Raw genomic sequence first — 10,203 nt, 5'->3', positions numbered from 1 at the left:
TTTTACATCGGATCTAAAACCCGGGTTATTGCAGTGTTAACCCGGGCAGCTCCTTGCTGTAAAAGGGGTGAGGGTTGGATCGCCGGGTCGAGTGACCCGGCAATCCAACCCAGGTAAATAGCATGGTTTAACACGAGAGTAACCCGTGAAACCCTGCTGTGTGTACGGCGCACTCCGGGTCTTGATGACCTGCAGTGCGCCGCAAGCCGGACGATTGGTCCGGCTTCAGTGGCGCTTGGAGATGACGTCATCTCCAAGCGTCCACTTTCACGCCGGAAAAGCCGGTTCTATGCAGACCTGGCTCCGGTGTGAAAGGCGCCAACTCGGGAATATCCCGAGTTGGCGCCGTCTAAATTCCGGGTCTGATCCAGATAGGAACCCTGTTCCAACTCCGGGTCAGGCCCGGAATTTTGGTGGAAAAGGGGTATTAGTGTGTCCAGAGGACTGGGTCTGAGAATCACCGCCATAGAGAGACAGGAGATTATTATTATTATAAGAGGTAACTTTTCTCAGTCCTATAACATATTACTTGTCTGTATGTTCTCCCCTCTGTAAGCGTGACTAGGAAAATACCCATATGAATAATATGGGCGGGGTTAAAAGGCCGACGTTCAAATAGTTGACACAAAAAAGGTCGACACATGATTTTTTTAGCCTAACCTCAACCCTGAAAATCATGAAAACAATGTGTTGACCTTTTCATCCTGTCGACCTTTTACCCCGGCCGACCTAAGTCACTGTTGACCAAATACCTTTCGACCTAATGTCCATGTCCACCTATGAACTGTCTATCTTTATATTATAGACCTGTCACCCAGATACCATGTAACCTGTAGCGCTTCAGTTGCTGTGGAACTACACTTTCCAGCATGCCCTGCTGTTATGGCTTGCTTAAACTGTAGCAGGGCATGCTCGGATGTGTAGTTACATGGCAGCTGGAGTACCACTGGTTGCCCATTCCTGGACTACAGTGATAAAGTGCACACAGCACCAACATGGGAACATCCAGTCACACTGGTCATGCAAGGGGAGGGTTCAGATGTAGCTCCACCCACTACTTCATTCTATTGGCTAAATATTCCCCCAATCAGATTCTCCTCCCTGTGATGTCACTGGTCTCTGGGCGAGTTCATTACGGTAATTTCTCCCAGCTCCTGACTACCCCACATATAGTTATATGACTTCCCCACCCTACCCATAATGCAGCATGAAGGGGCTCAGTGAGGGCGGCAGTGTAGGTGTGTAAGTGTCTGATGGGGTCACACAGAGAATAAAAGGACAGCTGTCCTGCCTCATAATCCAGGTATATCCTCACTCTGTCACAGGGGATATTGTCAGGTAACCGGATCTCTGTCCTGTCATGTATCACTGAGTACTGATTATTATACCTACACACACACCAGGACTTGTTATTATATCCAATGTATGACTGATCTCCTCTCCTGTCTATACTGGGATAACACATCCCCACCCTCCAGTACACTGATTTACTGACATCCACTTCCCAGTAATATCGCCCTGAGGAGAATCCCCTGGTGCTTATTACCTGATTATACTGAAATCTCTCTGGTGTTTCTGGGTGATTCTGGTTTATATCTGACCATGATGCAGTTTTCCTGTCACCTGATATCTGTATATAATTACCAGCTGTGGTTACATCCAGTAATAGGTCTGTAGCTTCCTGCACATAGATCCCTGTATTTATACCTGTTATTATATCAGATAATGTGTGTAATGTCCCTGAGATGAGACCCACATCCAGATCTCCTGCACCATGGACCTGGTTATCATGTCTCTCTGTGTCCTCAGTATCACACAAGTCACCTGTGTCTGGTTCCTGTAAGACAGTCACTGGGTCAGACATGTTACACAGCTCCTCAATGTGATGCATCTTCCTGGACAGCTCGTCCTCCTTCTTTATTTCCACTCCTTCTTTATTTCCAGCTGCTGGATCAGATCAGAGACTGAGAGTGAAACGTGCTGTTCCCACTCAGAGATGTCACTCAGGACTCTCTTCTCCAGGTCTTCCAGCTGTCTCCTGATGTCTCTAAACAGGGCAGTGACTGTCTCTGTTACACCAGGTGCTTTGACCTGATCTTCTGTCCTGCGCTCCTGCAGACTCTGGACTCTTTTTTCAGCCTCCGCTCTCTTTGTGCTCAGTTTCTGCAGAACATTTCTCAGTTTTTTCTTCTTCTTTTCAGAGGCCACATCCAGTGTCTGTACCAGGTGTCCCCGAAGTTCTCCAGCTGAACAGTACACACAGATACAGGCAGCATCCTCAGTGCAGTAATACTCCAGGATCTTCTTATGGACGGAGCATTTCCTGTTCCCCAGGGAAGTGGTGGGATCACATAAGATATATTCTGCTGACTTGCTGTGTACTCTCAGGTGTTTATCACACAGAGAAGCCTCACAATGCAGACAGGATTTAGCAGCAGGTACAGGAGAGTCCACACAGTAAGTGCAGAAGATCTCAGCCTCAACCTGATCTGGCTGAGTAGACAGGAAACTCCCCACAATGTTACACAGAGTTATGTTCCTCTGCAGTGCAGGCCGCTTCTGACACTCTGCTCTGCATTCAGGACAGGTATAAACTCCAGACCCCTCCTGTATATCCAGCACACGATCAATACAGACCCGGCAGAAGTTGTGCCCACATCTCAGGGTTACAGGATCTGTATAAATGCTCAGGCAGATGGAACAGACCAGCTCCTGTCTCAGATCAGCAGATGCCATTGCTGGCAGCAGGAGAAAGAAATGAAAGTGAACTCTGACACTCAGATACCAGTGGGGTCACATTCTGCACACAGGGCGAGGCTGAGCTGTTATCTCTACAGATACAGTTATAATTAGTGATGCAGCTAATACATAAAGGGACATCACACCAAAACATACATTAAAATTGCAAACAGTCATTTAATAAACAACATTAGTAATTATGCACATTTTGTTGAGAATATAATAAAAGGGGGATTTATCTTTCTTTTCTCTTTTGTCCTTTACATAAGAAACATCTTTGGTATTTGCATAACGGTGGGTTTCGTTCTGATCGAAATGAAATAGTACACACATATGACCAATATGAGTGAGTACAAATGAACACACTTTATTTACAAGTAACAAACAAACAATAAACAAATAACATACAAAGCATACAGTATACTTAACTTTTGTCTATGTATTCAGATGACACCGGTAATTCATCATCAGCAACATAAGATGTACCTCAACTTCTTCTCTCTGGGGAGCCCTCATTTCACACGCCCAGATAATCAGTATACATTGCAGGCACCTCTTCTGCAGACTTAGGGCCTGATTCAGAGCCGGACGCAATTAGCGCTCGCTCGTCCAGAAAATAGGGGTGGCTATTCAAATGAACCGTTCGCTCTTTGCGGTCTGTTCACGCCTCTAGGTCTGAACGAGCAAACCAAATTTGCGGTCGTTTTTTGGAAAAATACGCCCCCTGGCCGCTCGCATCTTACGCCATGTCCACTATTTATTGGATTAATCGAGTACATCGACCAGCGTATGAACTGCTCGCTATTCTTGTGGTTGGTTTTTGCTACCACAAATTTGCGAGCAGTTCTGGCTATAAAATAACCCAGTGACGTGGTCAGTGACGCTGCTGTATTAATTATGCACACCCATAAAACGCCCGTTTTGACCTTTAAGCACGCCTGCGATCTGATCTCCACTCCCCGTTTTCAAGCACCTTCCCCTGTTACCACCCACATACGCCTCCTCCTGTCACTCATATTAGCAGGCATTCGCTATTTAGAGAACAAATGATTTTCGGCTGCACTGACTGGTTCGCGCATGCGTATTACGATCTGTACGCATGCGCAGTTGGGCAAACATCGCTCGGAGCGAACGAGCGGCCGCTTACGAGCAGCTCTGAATCAGGCCCTTAGGTCCTTGCATGAGCTAAAGGGTCCTTTGTGTACCTCTGGTTATATACCTTAGTATGGGGTGTTGACTTGCCGGATATTAAGCCCATATTAATTACATACAGTGCTAGGTATCAAGCACTCATTGGTCCAGCTTAGCATTGACCAAATTTATCTCTATTGCACATGCTCCGTAAGCACTAAGATATTACCAGACAAAGACATACAGTAATGACGTATCCTAATGTATGTATGGAGATGAACCGTTTCCAAGTTCCTTTGTGTGTAGAGTCTGGACATCACTGCTAATTACCCATAATGCTTAGCATCTTTACACAGCTTATGATGGTCATTCCAATGGAATGTAGCTGCTACTGATAAGAACATAGAAGCTATGAATGGCTCATTATACTTCTAGTAGTAGAAATGGCAAGTAGAGCTAGGCCCCTCAAATTTATGTCTTCTTTGACCCCAAAAGGTCATTTGACCATTCTATGGAAAAACAGCAACTGTATTAAGACAATCTCATTTCAAACCTCGGGGGGCCTAGCAAGGGATATAGATGTGTGTTACAACTTATATACTTATGTAGAGATTAACTATTTAACCCACTGATTACAGGTATTAAAATATAAATTTTGTATTTAAACAATCTGGTTGTTTTTTTTCGAATCCCAAAGCGGTGCATTATCTCTGCTGTATACAGAGGGGGTTTGTATGTAACTGAGGACTAACAGCAGCGTATTTGTTGCAGAGAATATAAATAGCTGATAACATGGGCGTATATGTGATGTTACCTGGGGTAAACCAGACACATGCGCTACTCCTGCCGCCTGGGTACACCCCGAGCTATGGGTCACTATACACTATTGTGCCAGCACTTACAGTCATTTATACCAAGTTTGCTAGCATCCTGCATTAGCCCCATAGTGTGCTCTGGGGGTCATTCAGACCCGCTCACGAGCGCAGGATGCTCGCAAGCGAGGCGATGTTACCCCAATGCGCATGCACACGATGGAGGGAGCTCCGTCGTGTGCATGCGCGAGACCCGGACAGCGACAGCCAAGCTGTCGTTCCGGGTCTCACACCAAAAGGGGCGTGCTGTCGATGGTAACTGACAGCACGCCCCCTTTGGTGGGCGTGCCGGGGCGTGGCTGCCAGACGGAGGCGTTCCCATGGGAACGTCTACGGTCTGGGTCCGGCCCCACTGACATCACTAGTGATGTCAGTGGGAGTGATTTTGGCTCTGATAGAGCCAAAATCACTAAAGGACTTGCGGCAGCGAGACCCTACCGCAGGGTCTCGTCGCAAGCCCGATGGTCGCGATGGTCTTGACCATCGCGACCATCATCATGGACGCTCGCATAAGCTGTGGGTGGTAACCCACAGCTATGCGAGCGTCCAAGAGGCCACTCCAAGTTAAGGTAGGAGGGCCCTGATTCAGAGCGAGCGCTCTGGTCAGAGCGTCCGGCTCTGAATCAGGCCCTCTGTCTGTGCAGCATCGTATTAGGCCACATGTGTCACTTGTTTGTGAAGAAATACACATCTCATCACACTGGGGCTTGTAGTGCTACACTTAGGTTACCTAATACAACAATGCAAGTTTATATGTACAGGGGTTGTTGCAATGTTAGCTATTACAGAATGTCAAAGAAAATCCCGCACCAGGCTATCTATAATACATCTCTTATAAGGATAGGGGCAATCTTTCTGCTACCCATATGGATTACAGTGTATAATTAAACCATAGGTGCTTATTATCTCTAGGTGCTACCCATTGATTCAAAACTAGGTATATTTATATCAATAAAAGAAGAAAAAAGGAATCAATTCAAATAAGGGTGCACTCACAACCCCTTTTTAAAAAAAAATATATACATTTTATTAGATTTGCTTTCAAAAGTTAATTTATGTAGCTCTGGCTGACAAGTATACCAAAAAAGAGGCTATGTATTGCCTCTTACAATTATCAGTCTATATGAGACGCTAACTATTGCTCAAAACTAAACACTTGTTGCAATGTTGCCACATTTCCTATAAGGGGGATGGGTGCCAGCTGCCCATAGGCCAATGGTGGGAAAGTAAGAGGATGGGCTGGTATGTGCATGCCACCTTTATTACCTATGCAGCCCTGCCAACAAGTGGGCAGCAGTAGGAGCTGATCTGGGCCAGCAGGGGTTGCTGGGAGCCAGCTCTAGCACATCACACACTGGTGGTAAGCGCTGAGCACAGATAGCTAGCAGTCACCCCCCAGGCAGCAGCGTGCAGTCCATCACTTAACTGCCATTGAGGCAGGGGCTGGTTGGCAACTTTCAGCCTGGGGGGCATATACAAGCAAGTGGCCCTGCTTTTCCACCAGTACATTGTGAAACACTCCGGAGCTTGGCCCCGTTATGGTTACGCCATCTCCAGCCTATGGGCTACTATTTAGCAAATTCTTCTGGAGAGAGTTGCTCCGGATCCCTCTACATTGGCCCCTGGTGACATATGCTCAGGCCGTAACCCACAGCTATGCGAGCGGCCGGGCGGCCGCTCCAAAAAAAAAAAAAAAACACCCTGATTCAGAGCGTCCGTCTCTGAATCAGGCACTATGTTATCAAGGGTGATGCTACATGTCAGTGTAGAAGAGACTCTACAAGGGTCTCGTCGCAAGCCCGATGGTCACGATGGTCTTGCAAACATCTACATGTTTGAGCAGGAACATAACTTCTTTTTTAAAGACCTGAGCATCAGTCGGAACATTTTTATGTACACCAGGTTCATAGATGACCTGTTCCTCATTTGGACAGGGGAGGAGGCATTGCTTGTATCCACCATTCATAACATTAATCAGATGGACTCACCGATCAAATTTACATATAATATCAGTTCCAGTGAGATTCACTTTCTGGATGTAAGGGTAACCATAGAAGAGGGTAAAATCAATACATCTATTTACTCCAAGCCGACGGATCGTAATGCGTTGCTAATGACTAACAGCTTTCACCCACCAGCTTTAAAGAAAAGTTTGTCAAATTCTCAAATAATGCGAGCCGCCAGAATTACCAACCAACCGGAAATTTTAGACACTGCATTGAATCGCATTATGGATAAATTCACACAAAGGGGGTATAACAAGCAAACCCTGCTCCAACAAAAACAGGATGTGCTCCAGATACCCAGAGAGCAATTGCTAATATCCAAACCCAGGGGCTGGCTGGCAACTTTTAGCCTGGGGCGCAAATGAATGCAGGCGGCCCTGGCAGAGGGGTAGCGTGTAGCCAGGGTGCCCGAAGAACGTGCGTGCTACGGCGTCCCCCCCTCAAGTGTTCCAGGGAGGAGGCGGGTCCATATGGGATTAATGTAAAGTAAAAATAAAGATAGGAACAGCCCCGTTGTGGTGCCCATATGCAGTGCCCCCCTGTGCCCCAGGAGAGGACCCCCTTATGCAGGCCTCCAGTAGTGCCCCCAGTAATGATCCCCCTATGCAGTGCCCCTTATACAGTGCCCTCAGTAGTGGTCCCCCCTGTGCAGTGCCCCTTGTGCCCCAGTAGTAAGCCCCTTATATAGTGCGCCATTAGTGGTACCCCCTATGCAGTGCTCCTTATATAGTGCCCCCAGTAGCAGTCCACACCCCATGCAGTGCCCCCAATAGTGGTAACCCTTATGCAGTGCCCCTTAAATAGTGGCCCCAGTTGTAGTCTCCCCCCTATGCAGTACCCCCAGTATTTCCCATTTTATAGAGCCCCCAGCAGTGGTCCCTCGATGCAGTGCCACCAGTGGTAGTCCCCTCCCCCCTATGTAGTGCCCCTAGTAGTAGTCCCCTCCCCCCTATGCAGTGCCCCTAGTAGTTGTCCCCTCCCCTTGTAGTGCCCCTAGCAGTAGTAGTCCCCCCTTGTAATAGTAGTCCCCCCCCCTTGTAGTGCCCCCAGTAGTAGTCTCCCCAGTAGTAGTCCCCCCTTGAAGTGCCCCCAGTTATAATCCCCAGTAGTGTTCCCCCTTGTAGTGCCCCCCCCTGTAGTGCCCCAGTAGTGATCTCCCCCTTGTAGTACCCCCAGTAGTGGTCTCCCTCTTGTAGTGCCCCCAGTAGTAGTCCCTCCCTCTTGTACTGCCCCCAGTCAAGTAGTGGTTCCCCCTTTGTAGTGCCACCAGTAGTAGTAGTCCCCCCCTTGTATTGCCCCCAGTAGTAGTAGTTCCAATATACATTGGCTAGCCTGGTGGTATCTAAAGCAGCCTAAGCACTTTGGCCAATAATCCGAACGGATAAAGATTTAGCAACTTTTCACAATAAAACCCCTATAATTAGTTTTAAGCGAGGTAGAAACCTGAAGAACATCTTGATGAAGGCCGATGTTACCTCTTTGAAGCAACCTACCATAGGAATCAGCACTAAGAAAGCAGGATGTTATTGATGCACATCCTGTGTCACTTGTGGGTACATGGATCCAGGTCCTCGTTTTAGCCATCCTCATACGAGCAAACAGTACACCATTAATCATGTTTTAACATGCACCTCTAAATATGTTGTCTATTTGTTAACATGCCCGTGCGGTTTGAGCTACGTGGGACAAACCACTAGAATGTTTAAAGAGCGTATGGCGACACATCGCTCATCCATCAAATTGGCTCTTCAAGACAGAGATCTGGACCACCCTGTAGCACACCATTTTAAGGCAGCTAATCACCAACTGTCCAGTCTTCGGTACAAAATAAAAGACCATGTACCCCAGCTAACGTTGGGGGGAGATTGAGCTAACAAACTACTAAAGCTAGAATCCAAGTGGATTGTAATGCTGGACACGATCCTTCCTAAAGGTTTAAATGACAAAATCCTATGGTCAGCATTCTTATAATGACACTGACTTGCTACTTATGAAATAGCTTACAGTATTCAGTGGAGCTATTTATTGTAACATTTTGTTATTATTGTTGATTTTTGCGCATCACATTTAGAGTCTCTTCTACACTGACATGTAGCATCACCCTTGATAACATAGTGCCTGATTCAGAGACGGACGCTCTGAATCAGGGTGTTTTTTTTTTTTTTTTGGAGCGGCCGCCCGGCCGCTCGCATAGCCGTGGGTGACCACCCACAGCTATTGCGAGCATCCAGGATGATGGTTGCGATGGTCTTGTGGTAGGGTCTCGTGGCCGCAAGCCCCATAGAGCTTCTGGCTCTAATAGAGCCAGAAGCTCTCCCACTGACATCACTGGTGATGTCAGTGGGGCCGCCCACAAACGGCAAGCGTTCGCATGGGAATGCCTCGGTTTGTGAAGCCACCCACCCGCCACACCTACATAATGGGGCGAGCTGTCGATCAACATCGACAGCCGCCCCTTTTGTAGTGAGGCACGGAGCGAGTACTTTTTGCGCTCGCTCCGGGGCTCGCGCATGCGCAGTCTGCACGCGCATGTGCGCACTAGGCCACCATCGACCCGCTTGCGAGCGGGTCTGAATCAGGCCTATAGTTCTTTGCAGCTTGGTTCCCAGGTCTGATTGGTGGTACCAGTGTTATCACCTATTCAGCATGTTTATTCATTTAGTTCGGTGACGGAGACACTAGATTCTGGGCTGACATTATATTTTGTAATAACATTGTTTGTATTATCTTCTGTCCTTTTATCTTTTATCCGTTCTTGTTGTTTTCTCTATATTGCTTCTTTGACATTTATTCACACATATATTTAATGATATTTCTATTTATATATATTTATTCATCTTTTTTGGTTTCATGTGGCAGGAGGCTCCAGTGCAGCCCCATCATCATTGCTTTTTATAACTATACATTGCATACATTTTAATTAATAGATGCTTTATTTTGTCTTCCACTTTTTTATTGTTTATACTCAATATGTCACTTTTGTCCGCTCTAGCGCACCGTGCCAGAGGCGCCGCAGCAGGTTGCCAACTCCCTCCACTTTCTGGATGGGACCAACAGCGTCCTTGATTACCGCCCCACAAGGCCCAGTGTCGAGACGCGGCTTTATGATGTCATCAGTCAGCGGTGCACGGAGACGCGAGTGGACGTCCTCTTCACTTCTTTATTCCTTATGGGTATATAAGGTAAGCACTGTTTATGCACACCCTGATGACAAAGCCGCTCCGGCTTTGAAACGTTGGGCTTCTTTTATGCACTAAAGTTACTTTGAACTAGACCGATGGAGTGCCGCCTGCTTCTTTCTATGAAGGGTCTGGAGGATTATATATATATATATATATATATATATATATATTTATATATATATAAACGATACAGGGATCGGCACTCAAGTGTAGAAATCCAAAGTCACAAACACCGGGGTGCACAAAATCCTCAGAGAGCCTGGCACAGGGGCA

At 46.9% G+C, this 10,203-nt stretch overlaps 1 long non-coding RNA gene and 1 pseudogene across 1 annotated transcript in view; one reads left to right on the top strand and one right to left on the bottom strand.

The window, feature by feature from the left end:
* Positions 1-1,071: 1,071 nt before the first annotated feature.
* On the bottom strand, positions 1,072-2,791 carry LOC148508661 (E3 ubiquitin/ISG15 ligase TRIM25-like; annotated as a pseudogene).
* A 7,079-nt stretch (positions 2,792-9,870) lies between these two features.
* The window catches only part of LOC148508660 (uncharacterized), a 34,658-nt gene continuing 34,325 nt past the window's right edge, over positions 9,871-10,203 (top strand). Inside the window, exon 1 of the long non-coding RNA XR_015869567.1 lies at positions 9,871-9,930. This is a non-coding gene — a long non-coding RNA (uncharacterized LOC148508660). The remainder of the gene's footprint in view (positions 9,931-10,203) is intronic.

This window comes from Taudactylus pleione, unplaced genomic scaffold (assembly GCF_031769625.1).
Source record: "Taudactylus pleione unplaced genomic scaffold, aTauple2 ptg000352l, whole genome shotgun sequence".
Lineage (NCBI taxonomy): Eukaryota > Metazoa > Chordata > Amphibia > Anura > Myobatrachidae > Taudactylus > Taudactylus pleione.
Note: the sequence above shows the minus strand (reverse complement) of the source record. Positions and strands in the feature narration are given on the sequence as shown.